Source organism: Corvus hawaiiensis, chromosome 11 (genome assembly GCF_020740725.1).
Source record: "Corvus hawaiiensis isolate bCorHaw1 chromosome 11, bCorHaw1.pri.cur, whole genome shotgun sequence".
In the NCBI taxonomy this organism is placed as follows: domain Eukaryota; kingdom Metazoa; phylum Chordata; class Aves; order Passeriformes; family Corvidae; genus Corvus; species Corvus hawaiiensis.
This window is the reverse complement of record NC_063223.1, coordinates 19,832,412-19,844,988: the sequence shown is the minus strand read 5'-3', so window position 1 is coordinate 19,844,988 and position 12,577 is coordinate 19,832,412. Positions and strand designations below refer to the sequence as shown.

Sequence of the window (12,577 nt, the reverse complement as noted above, 5' to 3'; positions counted from 1 at the left end):
CACTTATAACCACTTCTGTCTCTCGTCACTGCCTTCTCTTTGTCAGCAAAATGGGTCAGACCAGATAACAGAAAGGAGAGCAAGAGATGCAGAGGAGACACACCCCCTCCAAGCTGCAAGAAAATTCAAAGATAAACAACTTCCCTCAACAGAAGTATTTCCCTCTAAGTCTTCCTGTACAGGTCAGCGCAGGAGTGCAAAAAAAGAAAACAAGACTTTGCTGAAATAATAAAGTAAGTATTAGAGGAGAAAAGGTAACACTTGGCTGGAAAACGCTCCAAGGAGGTAACTTCTTTCAGCAAAGACAACCTCTTTCAGTGATAAAAGAAGTCACTTGTTATAGTGCTGACCCTTCCCCAAAACCAGAGATCCTGAACAGACAGCTTACATGTGATGCTTGCTGGAAACACCCTTTCTGCACAAGGGCTGTCAGTGTAGGTGCTCATTCCCTGCCAAAGTCGAGGGGTGCGTGGGGAAAGGCCATCCAGGACAATCTGCCAGGAGCAGATCATCCAGCTCCTGCATTTCCCACAGCCCTTCCTCCAACACATGACTGGGCACGTACCCATCCTGTGATGGGGAAAAGATCAGGATGTCTGGAAAGGTGCCTACCACGCACAAGCTGCTGTCACAGCCAGACTAGTTCCCATTGTACTTCCAGAAGGGCTTAGGAAAACATCCCGAACCAATTGTGCACTGAGAACCTACAGACAACCAATAATCTCCCTAATGGCCAAGGCAGGAGAGGACCCACAGGTTTTTCCTCTCTACATCCTTCACTGCTTTGGCAGACAGAACACAACAGAAACCATTCCTCTGGTGGACAAGAGACACACTGATTTCATACTGGCAGAGGCACACAAGACACAACATCTTTTTGCATTCACACTCAGAGCTACCTCTGCCAGCAAGAGCACATGCAATTTCTTCCCCCAATGAAAAAGCAATTTCTACAGAATGCAAAAACTACTCACTACTGGAGTAAACTTCTTAAGAGCACATTATCAGATTTTTTTGAGAAAAAACACTGCGGAAGATATTTCAACCTGTTCAGGAAATGAAATAGCCATCCCTGTCCTTCCCCATACAGACCCTTCCTCTCCCCATCAACAGAAGTGACAGTGCTTCCCAAATAAAGAGATCACAAATATTTGATTTCATTTAAGTACATGGTCCATACAAGCACATTTATTCCCTCGAGAGAAAATGTACACTTAATAGATTTAAAGGAGTGCTATAAGAGAACAACTACCACCACCAGACCCTTTGACTGACTCTAGCATGGGCAGGAAAAGTCTGAACATGACTGGGTGAGACCTCTTTGGCAAGTGCCAATGCCTCTGCACTTGTATGGTAGTAGGTACACTTGTACATTTACAGTGCATTTCCTCACCCATATCTTTCAAATTAAACGTCTCCTGACTTGATGACTTCGAGAGATGGAGACATCCTAATTTTCCTTAATACTTACAAGCATCTTCCTAATGTCTTCAGTGGTTGATCACATTCACTGTTAACAATCTGTGCCTTTTTCCTAATTTGAAATAATCTTTTTAACTTCCAGGCACTGGCTGCTATTGTATCTTTTCCCACTAAATTAAAGAGCCCTTTGGTACACAGCCCATTCTGCCCAAAGAAAATTGAGAAACTTTTAAATACCTTGCAATAAGCTAACCCGATTGAGCAGTTCAAGAAAAAGTTTTATAATGAGCACTTTAATCACTTAAATAACATTGAACACTACATCTTTCTTGCCTTTGAACATCTCTTTAAAAACACCAACATTAAACCTTGTCAAAATACTCTGCAACTGATTTCACCTCTCTGCCTTTATTCAGTATTTCCTGTTATTATGAATGTACATTAGTATTTAAAAAATTAATTCACTTATTTTAAGCTCTGAGGACTCACATACTGCCATATATCTGCTCTGCTCCTGCCATCCTTTCCAAGGTCACTGGTTTCTGGAAGCACAATTCTGTATTCTAAACCTACAGCCTCCAGTCTTTCCCATAACATGCATAACATGCTCCAGCTCTATAAAAACATTTGGCCATATTAAACCCAGTTACCCAAACAATTCAGAGGACACTGTACAGCTGCTGCTCCTTCTTCATGCATCACCACTCAGGCACAACCTTTACATAATCCACAAATTTGAACAGCTCTAATTTCATGTTTTCTTCCAGGCCACTGACAAAAATACTACAAAGCTCTGGACCTACTATAAATCCCTGAAAAAATCCTCCATTCATATTCTATTTTCCACATCTACTGTTTTTAATCCAGGTGTTGACTCACAGATCATACATGAAACTGTATCTGCTGAACAAGATTCGCTTTTCAACAACACCCTCATTGACTGAAGCAGTCATGGGAATACAATTACCACACAAATCCCATTTGTAAGTATGTGTTTGATACAAGAGATTTAATTAGAATTTTTTGATCTTCCAGAGCACTGCTACTCCCCAGCCACGTAACAGAGTCTCTTTTGCTTCACTAATTTTGAGTAAATCCCACCAGCAGCCCTCCTCAATCAATTCCTTTTTGAGCAACATTCCATTTCCCACATTGACTCAGCAGGCAGTGTGAGCACCTGTGCTCCACTATCCACTTCCAGGCTTTGACAGGTCCACAGATTTTGTTTGGTTGGGGGTTTGGTTGGTTGTTGTAGCAACAAACAGCTAGAGCAATTCACATAAGATTGATACACTTTAACAACCTATTTATTCTGGATTCAACTACTCCAAATATAATAACCCACACTTCATTGACGCTGATGTTCTGGGTGAGACTTGAGAAACTAGAGAAAATCTTTGGTGAATTATCATGTCTCTAAACTGTCATTTCCACAGTTCTGTTGGGCTAGAAAAGTTTTCTTCGCAAGAATTTTAGATTAAAAACTTTCATTGTGAAGAGAAGAAAGTACAAGTCAAAATAATGTTACTTCCACTGTGTTTCAATTACTTCCCATCCTATGCTTGCCCTACAAACGCTTTATACCTGACCAGCCACGTTCTGCACTTTCTGTTGGTCAATTTTGCCTTTGTATAGCTCCACTTCTTTGTTAATTAGATCAAGCTGGCTTGCCACAGAGAACACCAGAGTAAAGTTTTCTGCCAAATCACTAGAAAACCTCTTTAATTATTTTTATAAGTTTAGTGCCTCTCTTATATAAAGGCATGTTGTTTTGCACTTGACTCGACCAAAGTCCTCCTGGTTCAGTGTCAGTTTCAATGTATTTGTAACCCAAGAAAGCATGTGCACATGTTGAGTTTTTCCACCTCTGGTTTTGTACTTATATGCCATCAGAGGTCCACGAGCATAGAAACTGTTACAGTAGCAGAAATTTTGTTAATACACTTAATTCTTACCTAGCTCCTACCAGTACCACTGTGTGTGCATGTGTGGAGGAGGAGAAGGAGGAAAGAGTAACTCAAGTCATATCAGCAAGAAACTGGTTCATCTCAACTCTCCTCTTTCAAATAGGTGTCCAAGAAGCAAATGGTAACTGCACTTTGCAGCTCAGAAATTCCTCTCAGGATTTAGGGCAGTAGTAGAGGGCACTGTTTGCATGGTTTGAATGCTGTACTCTGTGTTTATACTACAAGCCACACTGATTGCATCTAACAGATTTCTTCAGCCTGGTTTTGAAGCAACTGACTAACAATCTTCCCCTAAAGATTTCTGCATCTTTGAATGAGATCTTCAGTCACAAAGTTATTCAGCACTTTTCCCCAGCACAGGATCAATACTTCCTCCAGACAAGAGCATAGCAGCCTTTACATCTTTTCCGATGCTTGAATAACTGACTGTCACTAATACCAAACTTGGATCATTCTTCCTTTCTTTGTTTGTGCATTTCAACTTGTGGATACACTCTCAGAACAGCAGCTTTGGGACAAGCTGAGGGGCCACCCCAGAGGGCTTCAAATCACTGCTCCTACTTGCAGGTTTTAGAGCATGCTGAAAATGCTGCTATTAGGTCTGAGTGGTGTAACATTTCAAGTGAGTCACAGATACCTTTGAAATGCCACAAGATTTTTGGAGGTGTCAGACTGACCCCAAATCCAGCATTACCACTGAGTAAGAACAAGATTTCAATTACAGCTGCTCTGAGATTGCAATAGCACTGAATCAGCCTTGCTCACAGGACTGCACAGAAATTCTGCTATTCCACATCAGGCATAAATTGAGTCAATGGTACATCTGACCTTTAAGAATTTCTGAAAGCTTATTTTCTATACCTTGAGATATTTTTCAAAGTAACAAATCTTATCGATATTTTTATGCAGTTTTATACCTACATGAATGAAAGCAATATGTACTTTTTCACCTTTTTTTTTTCCCCTCAAAACTTGTTTCAACTTCAGATATACCAATTTTGTCTGCAAACGTGCAGTTGGCATTTGCTGGTTATCACATACAAAATACTGATCAATAACTTAGTATTGTTTAGAATTACATGCCACTAGCAAGCTGGTTTAAAAAAGGATGACTTAAAATAAACCAAATAACAAAACAACACCATCATATTCTCAGAAACTCAACCAGCTTCTAAAGGCGCCTGTTCAAAAAATTTTACCTTCTCATGGCTACCTGTAATTCCGGCTTCTTTCTTCTCCCAGTCTATAATGACACTTGATTTCATCAGCTAATTCTGTCCCCTTCTCAAACAACAAATGGTTATTATTTTACCATTCCCCTTCAATACTGTTTCTTAGTAAGCATAAAGCCCTAAAAATTAAATGTGAGGTTTCTAAAAGTTAACAAGAAATGAAATTTTCATTCATTGTTTCAAATTACCTAAATATCAGATTCTACACAAGTCTCCTTTTGTGCAGGTGAAAGTACTTAATAAGCACTGATTTGGGGAGCAAGGGAAATGCCAGCTCTCTATAAATTCTTTTATTTTTACATAGCTAAAATGTTGCTTAAACACAACAAATTTCTGTCTTGAGATGAGCATTCTCTGAAACAAGTTCAGCTGTAATCAACTCAACAATCAGGTAAATATAATGCAGAAATTATTTTGGGTAAGCAGAAAACATGTCTCAAAACGATATCTGTACCAAGGATCTAGGAACAGCAAGCAGTACTTAACCTCTGGAGGACTAAGTTCTCAATAATTAGGTTTAAAATAAGAGACTTTGTTAGCAGAGAATATTTATCCCACAGGGTATTGTCTCCCAAAAACTTCTAAACCCCTGATGGAAACAAGTTCAAAGAAATTGCAGGAACATTGTTGCATGGCAACTAACAGCATTCTTAAAAACATTGTACCCTACTGTTTCATTCAACTCACACCCATAAACAACCACATTTGAAAGCACACTTTCTACATTGTTACATTCTAGGTTTGATCAAAGCAGATTCAACTCAATCTCCAGGGAAAAGTCTGCCACTCCCTTCCTAGCACAGTAACTTAATACATCTCAAAGAAGCGTTTGAAACAACAAAATTTTGAGAAACAAAGTGAAGGCAATCCAACAGGCAGACCTGTCTGCTGGGAAACACAACCAGTGAGGGTGTGACAGCAGAAGAGTTTGGAAAGGCCAGGGAGCCCAGAGTCACACTAGTGACAACTGGAATATGTGGGAAATGATGGAAAAACTACTGTTCAGTGCTGCAGGTGATGTGATCTGACACGTGTGTGTACCTACACATGTATATGTGTGCATATGAATGAGGCTCTTTGCAGAGCTGTGTGGCAGGAGGGTGAAAGACATTGGTGGTGAGCATGTGTGTACAAATACACCCCTGCACTCAGAAACACAGCACATGGCGACAGCACTGGGCTGTACCAGCAGCAGCACAGCCACCCTGATCCAGGGAAACCGTGACTCCCTGGCACTCGGCACTTTTCAGAGCCACTGGAAACACCACGGGCAGTTTTGGGCACCCCCAGTACTTGACAGGCACGGATAAAGCAGAGTGGGTTCAGTGGAGGGCTACCGAGGTGCTCAGAGGGACACAGCTGTGTGAAGAGAGGCTGTGGGAGATGGGGAGGTCCAGATTGGAGAAGAAAAGGCTTTGGGGAGGTGACAGCAGATCTCCTGGACCTACACAGAGGTCTGTGCACAGAGGCACAAAGCAGGACATCAGACACAAACTGCAATGGTGCAGGTGTGACCTGACCTAGAGAAAAGGTCCTTTCTGGTGAGGACAACCAAGCACTGGAGCAAAGACAGAGAGACTGACAAACCTTTGTCTTTGGAGGGCTTAAGACCTGAATGAACAAAGTCCTTGTCTGACCTTGGTGTAGATCCCACTTTGAGCAGCAGGTTGGACTAGATACCTCCTGAGGCCCTTTCCATTCTGAATTATTCCACAATGCCAACTTGGATCCCAGAGAAAACCACAATGTCCTGTTACAATTTTCTATGCCAGGTTATACCTTTCAAATCTTCACTAAAATGCAACCACTATTGAGAGGAGACAAAACCCATGCTGTTTGGTTCATCTCCTCACAAGAGCACAGGATGTTCCCACCCAGGATCTGCAATAGTCTTGAGTATCAAATCAGAAATTCCGAGAGATTTGAGAGGTGCAGAAGTTCCCAATTACCTGAGCGCAGTACAAGTGGAACACAGTGCCTAAACATTCAGAGCTTTTTTGGGAGAAGGTGGTGTTTACTCTGAGGCAGTGTCAACCCAGAAAACGTCACACATCCACAACAGCTCTTCCTTAAAGTAGCAACTGTATATTTCTTGAAAAGTTCATGTTCAGCACCTACCCTCAAGGAACAACCCCTATATTCTGATGCTGTAAGGTCACACAGTAAGAAGCTGCGTTGTTCTCTCTGTATATTCAGGGTGTACAGCTCCACACCTGGGAAAAGAAGCCTCGCTTAGCAAACCAAGGCCATGCCAGCTCCCACCAGGAGCACCTGCAGTGGTCTAAGCAGACTGTTTTGTTTTTCTTCTTCTGCTGGGTGCTGCTGCCCCTAGAGCAGAGCTACTTAAACAAAGGCTGTTTATTCTAAATTAATTGATTCTGCATTGAAGCACACAGAGACCACTCACAAGGCCCATTATTCCAAGTCAGGGAGGGGAGCTACCACCTTCAACCAGGCAGCAGAACATCTTGAACCAACACACAAGTTTCTGCAGTGATTTCCTATAGGCTCAGTGATTACTCACCAAGCATGATGTTTGCAGAACCATACAAAGGACAACCAACGTTAACAAAGTTATAAAGACAAGCAAATGTAACCATCTTATTAGCATTAAAAAAAAAAAAAAGGAAAAAAGAACATTTATTTCCTTTTACTGTTTGGGTTTGTTGGTTTGGTTTTTTTTTAACCAAAATTCCCCCACCTGCACATAGACTGGAGGGTTGTAGTAATAACTTTTTAAAGCACCAGTTCTGCAGCAATCGACAAAGAGACAGGAGGGGATTTCAATGGAGTTTAAGAGGCTCTACCAAACGTGAGCACCAAACCATCCAGTCACCCACTAACTATTCCTCATAGGGAGCAACTTAAAAAGCCGCGAGACAGGATCAGGAGAGGAGAGGTAACAGGATCAACAGCACCAGCTCAGCACACCGAGCCTTCCCCATCCAAAGCTCACCAACAAGTCTCACACAGACATTAAATTATGACTTTGCATGTCTGTTTACCAGTCCCATAGACCATGTTTACCAGTACCACAGATCATTGCTGCTCGGCCACAGCGGAGTGTGACAGCCGCTGGGCCCGGGCACGGCCGGGCTCCGCCAGGCCCTTCCGTCTCAGCACCGCGCTGCCAGCACGGGCGGACCCCCGGGAGCCACGGCACCCCACTGGGGACACGCGCACCCCCCGGCGCCCCCACAAGCAGAACCTCGCTCCGGCCCCGAAGCTCGGCCAGGCCAGCCCCGGGCCGGCCGCCCCGCTCCCGGTGGCGGGTGCAGTCTCAGCCCCGGGCCCAGCCCCGCAGCCCCCGGCTCCTCGCCCCGCACCGAGACCCGCCCCCCGGGCGGCCCGGCAGCACCGCCCCTCCGCCCTCCCACCCCCGCAACGCTCCCGGCCCCTCGGACCGCGGGGGCCGCTCCCCCGCCGCCCCCACTCGGCGCCCACCGCGGGCCGGGCGAGCGCCCCGCGCCGCTCCGCGCACACCCCCGGCGGGGCGGGCGGGCCTCCACCGGCGCGCCCCTGCCCGGCCCGCTCCCATTGTGGCGGCGGCCCCGCAGCGCTGCGCTCTCACCTGGGCGGCGGGCGGGGGCTGCGGCCCGGCGGCCCCGGGAGCTACGGCCGCCCCGGGAGCTCCGGGAGCTGCGGCCGCCCCGCCGCCTCCTCCCGCCTCCGCCGCTCCTCGGGCTCCGCCGCCGCTCGGGGCCGCCCCCCGTCGCAGCGCCCGCCTCGTCCCCCGGGCAGCAACAGGCGCCTCCGCCGCGAAGGTTCCGCAGGGCGCAGAAAGGTTCCCCCCGGCCCCGCGGGGCGCCGCGGCCCGAGGGGTCCTGGGGCTGGAGCGGGATGAGGCGGGATGCGGGGCCCGGCCTGCTTCTGCCCGTGCCATCGGCTGTGAGGAGAGCGACTGCGAGGGGCAACCTCCCACTGCCCGCGGAAAGCTGCTAATTAGCCACAGGGACCCGTGGTCATTAAGGCTGAGTAGCCTCGGGGGCCTCTCCTCCAGCCGCCCTCAAGGCAGGGACAATAAGAAGCTTAGCTCTGGGCCTTGTCCCATCAGGTTAAATCCCTCCACATGCATAAAAATCCATCAGGCTCTGAGCCCCTGCTCTAGCGCTGGGCTCTTCACACTTTTTTCTCGTACCCAGTGACACAGGACCTGTTTGTGTTCACCACTGCTGTTCCCTGTTCTCCTGCCACGAACCTGGCTCTGCTGCCTCCGTACCCTGCCCACAGGGACCGGGCAACCATCACTGAGTCCACCGAAACTCTTCTCCAGCTCGACATTTCAACTTCCCTCAGGCTGTTAAACTCCAACCTTTCTGCAGCCTCCCCAGGGTTCTTTAAAATTCAAGATCTCACAAACCAGGGGTATCCAGAAGTGCAGGCATCATTTCAGATGAGAGTGCTGAGAAAAAAGTGAGCTCATTGCTCACCTCCACGAGCTGGCCGTAGTCCCACAGGCACAGAGTCCACCATGTCCATCGCCTCTGTCACTGCCAGGACACTCTGCTGACACCACACCGAGATGTGCAGCCTCACAGCAGCCCAAGTTCCATGTTTTCATCTGTAACTGGGAAGAAAAAGAGCAAGGCCAGCAAAGAAAGTGCCTACCTGGTTCCCCAGGCTGGTACTCAAATATCCAGAGCAAGAAAAATACAAGTGGGAGACTGGTGTCAGGTCTGGATATGTACTAGAAGCCTGAGCATCATCAGTGCAACTCAGCTGTGAGTATTTCAGCGGCCTCCTGGGTTTCAGGGAAGCCAGAGTTGATCCAAAATAAAAAGGCCATAGTACCACAGAGCCACCTCACAAACAGTGTGCCCCAGGGGTCTTGGCAAAGGCATGAGGGACCATAGTAAGCTTTTACCCTCCTCCCCTAGACACATCCAAATCCTCTAGAGGACCTTCTACTGTTAAACCTGATGTGAAAGTCCAGATTTTCCTTCCCTGCCTCATCCTGTCACACAGGGGAGACCTTCAGAGAGAGGGATGGTGGGAGAGGCCTCAAAAGCAATGGAACAAATCTGACTTAAAGCAGGCAGAACACCCCCAGCAGAGCAGCGAGGAGTCCTTATGGGCTCTTATACTGTATGACAACATTATAACATACTATGCTTCAGGCATTTGCCCCACAGCAACATGGACAAGCACAGCCCAGCTACAGGTGGCTGCTTCACAGGCCACTCCTCTGAGCACTCCAGCAGCTAAGCACCTCCTCCTTATTTCTATAAAGTTAGCTAAAACAGAAAGCCTAGAAGATTATTCTTGGTTTCTATAAATGTATAGCCACTATCTTTCACAGCCAATGAACCTTTGCAGTTGGACACCCACGTTGTCTGGCAGACATGTTGGGCTGGGTCTGCACAGGGGAGCTGCCTGCACAGTCCCACTGCAGCGCTCGTCCCTTCACAGAGCTCCACATCTCCCACGCTTCCCCAGCAGGCAGCTCATGGTGCAGCCTCAGGGCACCCACAGATGCCACAACCAAAAACATTCAGTCCAAGCAGCAAGCGTGGGTTATGACTGCTGGTTTGCAACACTGAGGCTAGAGTTACACCATCCAGAGAGAACTGAGGTAGCAAACTCAGCTGTTATTTCTCAAGGAAGTACCCTCAAATCCCACCACACACATGAGTTCTGGCTCCTTTTAAGCAGGTACCAGCTGTCCTTTACCATCTCTGGTGGAGGATTAGTTTGTAGCAGTGACTCCTCCCAGAATAAGCAAATAAAGAAATGGTCTGAAATCTTCCAGGTGGGATCAGTGGTTGCCCCACAACCTGAGTGGAGCAGCCACTTACACAACCCCCCAAACGCTTTCACAGCCTTTCACACATCAGCCATCAACAGAAGCGCTTTACAAACAACCAGCTAACACAGTTCCTCAGCTCAGTGGCTGGTTGCTCACCACAGCATGTGACCTCTGCCCTTCCCTCACGTCCTTTGCCTCAGCTGAATCTGACTGAGCACCTGCAGCAGGTTTTGCTCTGACCTGGGCAGGCACCCAGCATTGGGAAATTCCTGTAGCTGGATGTTGGGAGGCACCAAAGCAAAGGGACATGGAGCACTCCTCCTGCTTTGCCAGGCTCCTGCTCTAGCCTGCAGCAGTTATTTCAGTCTCAGAGTTGACACTTAACTTTTTCAAACCCAATCAGGGCATGGACCCACGGGGAGACCCATAAGATCTGAAGAGAAGTTGATTTTGACCTGCAGATCAGTATGTGGGGATGGAATATGTGGGCAGCAACAGAACATTCCTCACCAGGGTCCCAGGCTTTCTCCAACACCCCACTGCACCAGGTCTCCTTTGGAGACCCCTACACCTCCAAGGAACAGCAGAACCACACCTCTAGGGATAAATAAAGCTGACTGATAGATGCCCTACAACTGGATCCTAAAAGAGCAAGGCAGACATTATTTTAACACAGGAAAGGCCATCAGATTTCGAAGCAACAGCTTCAACTTCTAACTCTTTAAATGCTCATATCATTTGCAGTCTGAATGGGGTTCTTGGGCAGTATCAGTTACATGGATTAGGAGCTGTAGAGGACATAAGTACAATTCTTCTTCCTGAGGTTTTTACAGCTTAATGGACAGGAAGCATTGTTGATGAGCCTCCAGCTTCTTACACTATGACCAGAATCTCCCCATCTTCCCTTTGTGCTTTTTTTCTGTCCTAGAATCACTCTCAATTAACAGTACAAAAATAAAACCGATGTCATCCATCTCTCCTAAGCTGCACATGCATTATTCATCAACATGCCCTAATTGATTCTCTCATAACCATGAGCACTTCTGCACTTGGCTGTGTTCTTCTTGTCCAGCAGAGCACAATTTATGAAGTTTTATTCTGCTTGGAAAAGGCACTTTCAAAGTAGTCCCTTCCATGGTGTTTCTGATCAGAGTATCAAGTTTGATCTCAATGCATAGAGACTTCAGTCCTGAGTTTTGTGCCCAGATAAAAGTGTAAATCAAGTAACTCTGGTGCACTGATGCTCAGTTTCCTGACTGGGAGGTCAGTACTGTTCTGGATACTCTGGGCCTTCTTCCCTATAGCAGGATCTATAAAAGAGGTGGAAGGAAAGATGTGAAAAGGACTCCACACCCCTGATTAAATGCTTTGAAATGTGTAATCTACAAAACACGCAGGGAGCCAAAATGTCCTTGCAACCGCTTTCCATGGAAGTTATAGGAGCATCTCCTAAACTACTCCACCACAGGACAAGGCTCTATGAAGGCTCCCTCTAGAGCAAGAGAAAAATACATATCCCATTTACATGAGGATAACTCAGCTTTGCCTTCAGTGCCCTGACACTAAAATACCTCCAGATTCTTTCATCCTAAGGTTTGACCAAGATTTCTGGGAATTGAAAGCCTGTGACAGAATGCTTGGAAACAGCACATACCATCAAGGTACAGTCCAGAGGCTCAGTCAGATGAACTGGTCTGAATTTCACTCTGCAACCCAAACTGTCCCTGTTCAGATGCAGAACTCAGGGCTGTAGTGTCCCTAATGCCCTGACCAGCCTCACCTGGGACTGCTACTCACAAAACCGAGCCCCGCCCATTAGCACAGGGGCTCAATTTAAACCCAACTCTGGGAACTTATTCTTGGTCTATGTCTGCTTTGTTTTGCTGGGTTTGGTTTGTAGACTTTTTTTCCCTGCCTTAACTTTCACTCTGCCTTATTACCCTAAGCTTGTCCGATGACCTGGAGTCTTGGTGATGCTGGTTGCTGTCCCTCAGCCTGCCTGGCTTTTCTGATTCTGGTCTTGTGGTGCAAGCACTGTTGGGGGAGACCCCTGCCCTGCGGGTGCTGGGATCCCCTTGGCTCCTGGTTTCTTGTTCCTTTAAAGAACAGCAGGTATTTGCTATTGATGGAGAAGTGAGGGATTATTCAGCCTCTGCTCTTCTCCCCATGGTTAAACCTGTTAACTTCCACCCTCAGACTGTGTGTTGATG

The 12,577-nt window shown here is 46.7% G+C and overlaps 1 protein-coding gene across 2 annotated transcripts in view; it reads right to left on the bottom strand.

Moving 5' to 3' along the window:
• Positions 1-8,279, bottom strand: part of RAD54L2 (RAD54 like 2) — a 65,577-nt gene extending 57,298 nt beyond the window's left edge. For both annotated transcript variants that reach the window (XM_048315205.1, XM_048315202.1), the window contains exon 1: positions 8,193-8,279. The gene's annotated coding sequence lies outside the window, so the exon portion shown is untranslated. The remainder of the gene's footprint in view (positions 1-8,192) is intronic.
• Positions 8,280-12,577: the final 4,298 nt, after the last annotated feature.